At 38.6% G+C, this 11,116-nt stretch overlaps 1 non-coding gene across 1 annotated transcript; it reads left to right on the top strand.

Moving 5' to 3' along the window:
• The first annotated feature begins 1,314 nt into the window (after positions 1 to 1,314).
• On the top strand, positions 1,315 to 1,421 carry LOC128291268 (small nucleolar RNA R71). The gene has a single exon (XR_008281044.1). It is a non-coding gene; the product is annotated as a small nucleolar RNA R71 (small nucleolar RNA).
• Positions 1,422 to 11,116: the final 9,695 nt, after the last annotated feature.

Consider the following 11,116-nt stretch of genomic DNA (forward strand, 5'->3'; position numbering starts at 1 on the left):
AGTACATCTTCAATAATCCCCCTAGGAAATCTGATTGTTTTATCAGCTAATTGAATACTCATCCTAGTTTGTTTGGGTTTCCCAAGACCTAGTTGTTTAAACATTTTGTAAGGCATGACATTGATACTAGCCCCTAAATCAGCCAAAACATTATTTACGTCTAGGCTACCAATGAAACAGGGAATCATAAAACTCCCTGGATCTTTTAATTTGTTTGCCAGCATATTTTGTAGTATGGCTGAGCAAACCACATTTAATTCCATATGCAATGCCTCATCCAACTTCCGTTTATTTGTTAAAAGCTCCTTTAAGAATTTAACTACGTTTGGCATCTGCGAAAGAGCTTCAATAAACAATAAGTTAATATGTAACTTCTTTAATAATTTAAGGAATTTACCAAATTGTTCTTCTGTGCGGTCTTTCTTTGTCGCGTTTGGGTATGGCACACGAGGTTTGTATTCTTTACTTACCGATTTCTAGTCATTGTGATCCACCTTATCCTTACATTTACCTACCACAGTTTCTTGCCTCTGTTCTGGTTCAGCTGCAACTAACCCTTCCTCATCTTGAATGTTAATTGCATTGATTTGCTCCCTTGGGTTAGATTCAGTGTTACTCGGTAGGCTACCCTGTGGTCGTTTAGATATCAATTTAGTGAGCTGACCTATCTGATTTTCGAGCCCTTGGATCTACTCTTGTTGATTTTTAAGTGCTGTCTCGGTATTCTAAAAACGAGTTTCTGACACCAAGATGAATTTTGTTAGCATCTTCTCAAGGTTCAGCTTTTTCTCTTATTGGTAGGGTGGTTGTTGGAAGCCTGGAGGTGGTGGTGGTCGCTGATTTCCTTGGCCCTCCCATGAGAAATTTGGGTAGTTCCTCCAACCTGCATTGTAAGTATTACTATAAGGATTATTTTGAGATCGAGGATTATTACCCATGTAATTTAACTACTTGTTCTTCATGTTGTGGCCATAGGGTGGGTAGTCTGGATTGCTCGATCCACCTCCACTTGCTTCACACTGCATTACTGGGTGAACCTGTGAAGAACTAAGAAAATCGTCAATTTTCTTATTCAAGAGATATACCTGATTAGAGAGCATGGTGACCGAATTGACATTATAAATGCCGGCTGTTTTTGTTGGATTTGTCCTCATGACTTGCCACTGATAATTATTCAGTGACATCTCTTCTATAAATTCATAAGCATATTCAGGTGTCTTATTATTGATGGTTCCGCCAGCGGCTGCATCGATCATCTATCGAGTCGAAGGATTCAGGCCATTATGAAACGTTTGAACCTGTAGCCAAAGTGGTAACCCATGGTGAGGGCACCTTCTTAAAATGTCTTTGTATCTCTCTCATGCATCGTAGAGTGTTTCTAAATCCATCTGCACAAAAGAAGAGATATCATTACGTAATTTGACTATTTTAGCCAGTGGAAAATATTTTAGTAAAAACTTTTCGGTCATTTGTTCCCAAGTAGTGATTGACCCTCGTGGTAATGAGTTCAACCATTGTTTAGCCTTATTCCTCAATGAAAAGGGAAACAACCGAAGGTGAATGGCATCATCAGAAGCGCCATTGATTTTAAAAGTGTCACAAAATTCTAAGAAATTTGCCAAGTGAGCGTTGGGATCCTTGTCTTGCAAACCATCAAACTGAAAAAACTGTTGGATCATTTGAATGGTGTTAGGTTTTAGTTCAAAATTATTGGCAGCAACAGCAGGCCTAACTATGCTCGATTCAATTCCTATTAAAGAAGGTTTAGCATAATCATACATAGTACGTGGAGCAGGATTCTGATTAGCAGCAATCGTAGGAGGTAGTGGATTTTCTTGGTTTTCAGCCATCTCCTCGGTTGTGGCTGAAATATCGTCCTCTTGCTCTTCCTCTGTGTATCTTAAGCTTCACCTTATTTCTCTTCGATTTCTGCGAACTATGTGATCGATCTCACTATCAAACAGTAATGGTCCTGACGGGTTTCTTTTGGTCATAAACTAGAAAAACCTGTCAAAAGAGAATAATGAAGAATTAGAAAAGAAGATAAAAATTTAAATTGCAATAAAAGTAAAATAGCTAAAGTAATAAAAATTGAGTGTTCCTAATATCCTAGTTCCCCGGCAACGGTGCCAAAAACTTGATACGTGATATTCGCGACAGGTTTTAAATATTTGTAATTAATCGTTCTTGAAACTAACTATTATCACGATGAAGGTAAGTGTACTTATCGAACAGTAGTATAGCTTTAGCAAGACCGGATTGTCGAACCCAAAGGAACCAAGAGTACTAGTAATTACCTTCTTTTTATTATCTAGCCTAAACATTAAGGGATTTGGTTATCTAAACTAATTACTAAACTAAGAGTGCACAGAGAAAAGATTGGGAAAAAGCTTTTGGGAAAATTTGATTAATTAAGACAATACCCAAGGAAAAATCCACCTAGACTTGTTATTTGACTATGAATTAGACGATTTATTCATTTGACTTGATCCGTAGAAATCCCTAAGTTATATTATTATCTCTCTCGAGACTAATAATGTCTAACCCTAGGTTGATTAATTGAAATCTCTTTCTAATTAACACCTAGTGTTGCATTAACTTGACCTATGGATCCCCTTATTAGGTTTCACCCTAATCCGGCAAAATCTTATCACCCAATCTCTAGGCGTGCAGTCAACTCCGCTTAATTATGACAAATTTACTCTTAGATAGGGTCTATTCCTCCTCTAAATAAAAGCATTAACTTGAATCAATATTAAAACAAGAATTAAGAACACATAATTAATAACAAGTCAAATATTTATCATTAAATTCAGATAATATTAACAAGATCCGTCTTAGGTTTCATTCCCCTTAGGTATTTAGGGGGTTTAGTTAATAATTATAGAAGAAAACATCTCAGAAGAATAATGAATACAAAACATAAAGAAAACCCAAAATCCCTGAATGGAAATTAAGGGAGATCTTCAGTCTTGATGATGAATCCAGCTTCTGAGATGGATCAATCGGCTTCCCTTGAGTAATTCATTGCTTCCTACTCCACGTCTCCTTCCTAAGTGCCTCATCAAGTGTTTAAATAGGCTTTAGAATGCTTAAGAGCCCTCAAAATTGGTCTTTTCTGAATAAGGTTATATTTGGGCTCGGCAGGGACACGCTCGTGTGACATGCCCATGTGCGATTACTCTAGCCCGTGGCCAAAGCTGTTGAATAGGCACGAGCATGTAGTCTACCCGTGTAAGTCGTGCTTCGATCCTGCTAAAGGGACACGGCCGTGGGACACTCTAGTGTAAAGAAGCCCAGGCCGTGTTGATTTCCCATGTGGGTCCATTTTCTCTGTTTTCGGCCTCTTTCTCGCTCTTTTTACTCTCCTATACTCACCTAAGTATAAAACATGAAATTAAAGAATTAGGAGCATCAAATCCACCAAATCTAAGAAGAAACCATCCATAAATATGCTAAGCACGGGATAAAAACATGTATAAATTACGGTTTATCAAGGTGCTCTAGCCTCGGATCGAATAGCGGTGTCTTTAATCCCTCTTTGACTACCAGACACATTTCTCGTATTTTTGGGAGGTCTACCTCTGGCTGAAGTGTTACTCGGTCTCAGATTTTGCACAATCTCTTATTCAACAAATTTGGGACAATCACGGATAAAATGATCTAAAGATCCACATTTGAAACAAGCCCGATCATACAGTCTAAAATTGCTGAGATGTCTTTTACCATAGTGTTTACTCTTAGGTCGATCAGATCTGACATTTCCAACACTTGCAATAGAAGTAGCTGGAGCTCTGAAGCTCGAATGCGGTCTAGCATGCTCTTTACTCGAATACCCCAGATTAGCCTTTGAACGGCTATAATCATCTCAGAATTTCTTTGACGTAGATTGAAATAATTTACTTGCAGATCTCTTCCTCACATCTCTAGCTTCTGAATCAGCTTTTCTTTTCTCTTTCCCGAGTTTTTCGGCTTTACATGCTTATTCAACAAGCACAACAAACTCTTTTATCTCCATAATTCCAACTAACAAACGAATATCTTCTTTCAAGCCATCCTCGAATCTCTTGCACATAATTGCTTCAGTCGAGACACATTTTCGTGCATATTGACTCAGTCTTACAAATTCTCGCTCGTACTCTATAACAAACATACGATCTTATTTAAGCTCAAGAAACTCTTTGCGTTTCTGATTAATGAATCTCTGACTGATATATTTCTTTTGGAATTCAACTTGAAAGAAATCCCAGGTGACTCATTCCTTTGGAACCACAAATATCAATGTCTTCCACCAATAATACGTCGTATCTCTCAAAAGTGAAAGGACACATTTTATGCATCCTTGATATCAATGTCTTCCACCAATGATGCGTCATATCCCTCAAAAGTGAAACGAAACATTTTATGCATTCTTCCGGAGTCAATGACAATTTATCGAACACTCTTATCGTATTCTTAAGCCAGAATTCAGCTCTCTCAGCATCATCATTAGTAGTAGAACGAAACTCTTCGCCCCCATATTTTCTAATTTTATCCATCGAAGGTTTATTCAACTGAATCGGATTAGCTTGTGGCATAACAGGGACTTGCGGAGGATTAACCAGAGGTGAAGGTTATGGCACAACCAGATTAGTTCGAATATATTGGGTGAACCAATCGTTCATCATTTGATAAAAGGCTTGTTTAGCCTCAACATCATGACTACTCGTAGCAGGTCTAGAATCAGATGGTGCTGTCTCTTGCGAAGGAACAGGTGCATTACTTTCGACATCCTCAGCTACGGCTCGTTCAGGATCCACTTTCTATATTAAAAACACATTTTCTTTGTCAGGATTTATCACATTATAACAGGTCATAAATATGGCATGTATAGCTAGACTTATATATCATACATTAGTCTTAGAATCGATTAAACTATATCTCTGATACCAACCAAATGTAACACCCATAACCCGTATCCGTCACCAGACTAGGGTTAAAGGTGTTATAAGACAAATTGGATCATTTTAAGAATAATTCATAAACATCATCCACAATCATAATCAAACATTACCATAGAGTCCCTTATATAGGTCATCGAGACCTTAAACATGCTTTAGAAAGGGATTGGGACTAAATCGAACACATACAAAATTATTTGAAACTTAAACAATTTTTCAAAGTTATACAGGTCACATGCCCGTGTGAACAGGCCATGTGCCTCACACGGCAGTAGACACGCCCATGTGTCTAGGCCATGTCAAAATAGGCATACATATTGACTTGTCCACACGGCCACTAGAAACGCCCATGTGCCTAGCCTTGTGAAAATTTGGGAGGCTACTGACTTAGGTCACACGGCCAATCACAAGCCCATGTGGTCTACCCAAGCTCACTTTGAAATGGCCATTAAGCAACACAGTTGAGACACACGCCCGTGTCCCTGCTCGTGTAAACAAAAATAGACCATTTACAAGGCCAATTTGCCACCCATTTAGGTTTTTCCCTATAAGCATCAAATTCACATCATTTTATACGAAATTTTCAAACAATTTCAACCACAATATATACATCATAAATACCATATCATTATCAACCACATTCATGCTTATTAACTAAATGAAAACATACCAAAACATAATCCAAAGTCACACCCAAAACATAAGATTCATTACCTATAACACCCTGAATTTAGGCCTAGAAGTTTTGGGCCTTGAGCATGGGAGCGGTTGAAGGCAGCTTATAATATTTTGTTGTGCATGTAAATTTCGTTAATGAATGCTTGTTTTAGTGGTTAAGTGTGCTGAGAAGTGTTGGAGTAGTCCTGGGTTCAAACCTGGACTCTAGCAAAAATTTTGGTTTAAGGTGAATCAAACCCTGGGTGTAGTAGGTAGGCCTTAAGAATATTGTTGGAGAAATTGTGCCACAAAAAGCCTTGTGGTCTAGTGGCAAAGTAGCGCCACATAAGAGGTAGGAAGGTGGCGTCATAGAGTTGGCAAGGAGGTCCAGGGTTTGAAACTCATGGCAATCAAAGAGCTTTTATTTTGCTAACAAGGGGCGGCAAGAGTTGGTGTTGAATTTAAACTCTGATGATGGAGGGATCCCACATCGGAAAGCTAATATAAGAGTGGATGCGATGCTGGCTTTAAATAGAGAGAACCATGAGAGAGTAAAGGTACCTTTCTTGGCTGATCCCTTTCGCTTTATGGCGTGCTCGTTTAGGTTGGACGTCGGCTAAGAGTGCTCGGAGCGCGGATTAACTCTAGTCTCCTATTAGGTGTGTGTTTTCTCGCTACTCTAGCTGTAGGATGGCTACTTCGGGCCGCGATGGTATGAAGGGGTCATGTGGGCCCAATGGGCCTACGGGCCCAATTGGATAAGTTGTTTGATTATGTAGTAAATATTGGACTAGGCTAAGTGAATCTCATATCCGTGGCTAGATTTGGGCTAAAAGGGCCACATGAGCGTGTGGGCCCATTTGGGCCGAGAATAGGCTTTAGGCCCATTCGTATTGTTATCCCTATTTAGAATACTTTAGTTTACCAAATTACTGAAATGCCCTCAAATTGTAAAATTACCAAAGTACCCGCGATTTACAGAATTACCATTTTACCCTCAATTTATAGAATTACCGTTTTACCCTCGATTTACAAAATTACCATTTTACCCTCAATTTATAGAATTACCATTTTACCCTCGATTTATAGAATTACCGTTTTACCCTGGATTTACAGAATTACCATTTTACCCTCAATTTATAAAATTACTGCTTTACTCTCGATTTACAGAATTACTGTTTTACCCTCGATTTATAGAATTACCATTTTACCCTTGATTTATAGAATTACTGTTTTACCCTCGATTTACAAAATTACCGTTTTACCCTCGATTTATAGAATTACCATTTTACCCTCGACTTACAGAATTATTGTTTTACCCTCGATTTACAGAATTACCGTTTTACCCTAGATTTACAAAATTACTGAAATACCCTTGATTTACAAAATTACAAAAATACCCTCGATTAGTAAAATTACCAAAATACCCCTGGTTTGTAAAATTACTAAAATACCCCTAGTTTGTAAAATTACTAAAATACCCTTGGTTTATAAAATTACCAAAATACCCCTAGTTTGTAAAATTACCAAAATACCCTTGGTTTATAAAATGACCAAAATACCCCTGGTTTGTAAAATTACCAAAATACCCCTGATTTGTGAAATTACTGAAATACCCTTGTAGGGTAGAAATACCGAAATACCCCTGTAGGGTAGAATCACCATTTTGCCTCTAGGGTGTTAAATGACTGTTTTGCCCTTGTGGGCAAGTGACTGACTTGGACTGTGTGGTTGACGGATTTGATTGTGAATATATGTTGGTGATATGAATGACTTGACTGTGATTGTTTGATTCAAATATAGGCATGACATTCTGCATCCATGACATGTTGCATGGGTTGGGCTTTATAAAAATGGAGGAAGTGCTAAAAGGGCTTTGCCCCAATTTACCGAAAAGGGCTTTGCCCCAGTTTACCAAAAAGGGCTTTGCCCCAATTATTAAAAGAGGCTAGGCCTCCAGTTATATGATAAAGCAACTATGCTGCTAGTGGAGAGTTTGGTTGGGTGGATTGAGTTATTCCCCACATGGAGAGCTTGGTTGGTACGGATGGAGAGTAACGAATGGTGGGTTGAGTAGTCTCCCCAAATGGGCTTGCATACATCCATTGGTATTACATGTGATATTGAAATGGGCCTATGGGCCATACCGTTTATAGTAAAGGCTTCGGCCCAGTGATATGATCTATGAAAAGGCTTCGGCCCAGTAACTATTAAACGAAAGGCTTTGGCCAAGTATATGTCGAGATTGAATAGGGCTTTGGCCCAGATTGTACTGATACCGTGTTATTCACTGTTTGTTTGTTATTGGGATTACACACTGAGTTTTCATAAACTCACCCCGTTTATTAACCTTTCAGATAATTTCCAGCCTTAGACGGATCAGAGCTGCAGGGGCTCGGAGATGGCCACACTACTGTTTCTGTTTCTTTAAATGGCAATTAGATTTCGTTTTGGGTTTTTTTTATCTAACAAGGCTGTTGGTGGGTTTTAAATAATTTAATTTGGATTGTGATTTCTTATGCTAAACTGCTAGTCTAGGAAAACTCGAGATTTCAAAATGGCATGATTTTTCTAAAGAATACGAGCTTCCAACAACAAAGTTTTCAAAATGCTTTCGCAAGTTTAAATGAGGTAATATACCAATGGCAAACAAATTGGTAAACGTTTTGATGGGAACTGTGGTTTAATAAATTTAGATTCAGTAATGGATTTTCACCGGAAAGATCAAATTTGAAAATGGTTTGATGTGATGCACCAGATTCGGCCATAACGTCTAGGCCGGGTTTGGGGTGTTACATTTAATGGTATCAGAGCCTGGGTTGCAACAACTCGACTGTGGATTGGGTTTTCAAATGTTAAATTTCAGAAATTTATTTTCAAGCACGTGCTCTATTTGAAGTATTTCTCTTAAAAAGTGTGGCACACCGAGTCTCGGCACTGAATCCGTAAGTCTTTTGAATACTTTTGTCTGTTTAGAAATTGAAATACTGTGGATTCCTTAGATATTGGTCTGAATTTAAATTTGGTATTTATTTTTTGCGGATGTGATGTTTGGATATAGAAATTGTATATATGTATGATAAATATGTGTCTGCTTCACTGAATAAGTGTTGTATGTATGAGATGTTTCAAGTTCTAGTTGAAGTGTGGTAATGATAGTAGGATTAGAGTGTGCAGTGGTAGCGTAATGGGGTAGATGTTACACGACTACCCTGTTAGATGAAAATTTTGGGGACGAAATTTCTTTAAGGGAGGTAGAGTTGTAACACCCTAAATTTGGGCCTAGAAGTTTTGGGCCTTGAGCATGGGAGCGGTTGAAGGCAGCTTATCATATTTTGTTGTGCATGTAAATATCGTTAATGAATGCTTGTTTTAGTGGTTAAGTGTGTTGAAAAGTGTTGGAAAAGTCCTGGGTTCAAACTTGGACTCTAGCAAAAATTTTGGTTTAAGGTGAATCAAACCTTGGCTGTAGCAGGTAGGCCTTAAGAGTATTGTTGGAGAAATTGTGCCACAAAAAGCATTGTGGTCTAGTGGCAAAGTAGCGCCACATAAGAGGCAGGAAGGTGGCGTCATAAAGTTGGCAAAGAGGTCCAGGTTCGAAACTCACGGCAGTCAAAGAGCTTTTATTTTGCTAACAAGGGGCGGCAAGAGTTGGTGTTGAATTTAAACTCTGATGATGAAGTGATCCCACATCGGGAAGCTAACATAAGAGTGGATGCTGGTCGGCTTTAAATAGAGAGAACCACGAGGAGAGTAAAGGTACCTTTCTTGGTCGATCCTTTCGCTTTAGGCGTGCTCGCTTGGGTTGGGCGTCATTAAGAGTGCTCAGAGCGTGGATTAACTCCAGCCTCCTATCGTGTGTATTTTCTCGCCACTCTAGTCAGAGGATGGCTACTTGGCCGCGATGGGCCGAAAGGGTTTATGTGGGCCCAATAGGCCTACGGGCCCAATTGGATAAGTTGTTTGATTCTGTAGTAAATATTGGACTAGGCTAGGTGAATCTCATATCTGTGGCTAGATTTGGGCTAAAAGGGCCACACGAGCGTGTGGGGCTATTTGGGCCGGGAATAGGCTTTAGGCCCATTCGTATTGTTATCCCTGTTTAAAATATTTTAGTTTACCAAATTACTGAAATGCCCTCAAATTGTAAAATTACCAAAGCACCCTCGATTTATAGAATTACCGTTTTACCCTCAATTTATAGAATTACCGTTTTACCCTCAATTTATAGAATTACCATTTTACCCTCGATTTATAGAATTACCGTTTTACCCTCGATTTATAAAATTATCGTTTTACCCTCGATTTATAGAATTATCGTTTTACCCTCGATTTACAGAATTATCGTTTTACCCTCGATTTATAGAATTACTGTTTTATCCTCGATTTATAAAATTACCGTTTTACCCTCGATTTACAGAATTACCGTTTTACCCTCAATTTACAAAATTACCATTTTACCCTCGATTTATAGAATTACGATTTACCCTCGATTGATAGAATTACTGCTTTACCCTCGACTTACAGAATTACCGTTTTACCCTCGATTTACAGAATTACTGTTTTACTCTCGATTTACAAAATTACTGAAATACCCTTGATTTACAAAATTACCAAAATGCCCTCGATCAGTAAAATTACCAAAATACCCCTGGTTTGTAAAATTACTAAAATACCCCTGGTTCGTAAAATTACCAAAATACCCTTGGTTTGTAAAATTACCAAAATACCCTTAGTTTACAAAATTACCAAAATACCCCTGGTTTACAAAATTACCAAAATACCCCTGATTTGTGAAATTACTGAAATACCCTTGTAGGGTAGAAATACCGAAATACCCTTGTAGGGTAGAATTACCATTTTGCCCCTAGGGTGTTAAATGACTGTTTTGCCCTTGTGGGTAAGTGACTGACTTGGATTGTGTGGTTAACGGATTTGATTGTGAATATATGTTGGTGATATGAATGACTTGACTGTAATTGTTTGATTCAAATATGGGCATGACATTCTGCATACATGACATGTTGCATGGGTTGGGCTTTATAAAAATGGAGGAAGTGCTAAAAGGGCTTTGCCCTAGTTTACCGAAAAGGGCTTTGCCCCAGTTTACCAAAAAGGGCTTTTCCCCAATTATTAAAAGAGGCTAGGCCTTCAGTTATATGATAAAGCAGCTATGCTGCCAGTGGAGAGTTTGGTTGGGTGGGTTGAGTTATTCCCCACATGGAGAGCTTGGTTGGTACGGGTGGAGAGTAGCGGATGGTGGGTTGAGTAGTCTCCCCAAATGGGCTTGTATACATCCATTGGTATTACATGTGATATTTAAATGGGCCTATGGGCCATACCGTTTATAGTAAAGGCTTCGGCCCAGTGATATGATCTATGGAAAGGCTTCGGCCCAGTAACCGTTAAACGAAAGGCTTCGGCCCAGTATATGTCGAGACTGAATAGGGCTTTGGCCCAGATTGTACTGATACCGTGTTATTCACTATTTGTTTGTTATTGGGATTACACACTGAGTT

The sequence above is a fragment of the Gossypium arboreum genome, chromosome 3, assembly GCF_025698485.1.
Source record: "Gossypium arboreum isolate Shixiya-1 chromosome 3, ASM2569848v2, whole genome shotgun sequence".
In the NCBI taxonomy this organism is placed as follows: Eukaryota; Viridiplantae; Streptophyta; class Magnoliopsida; order Malvales; family Malvaceae; genus Gossypium; species Gossypium arboreum.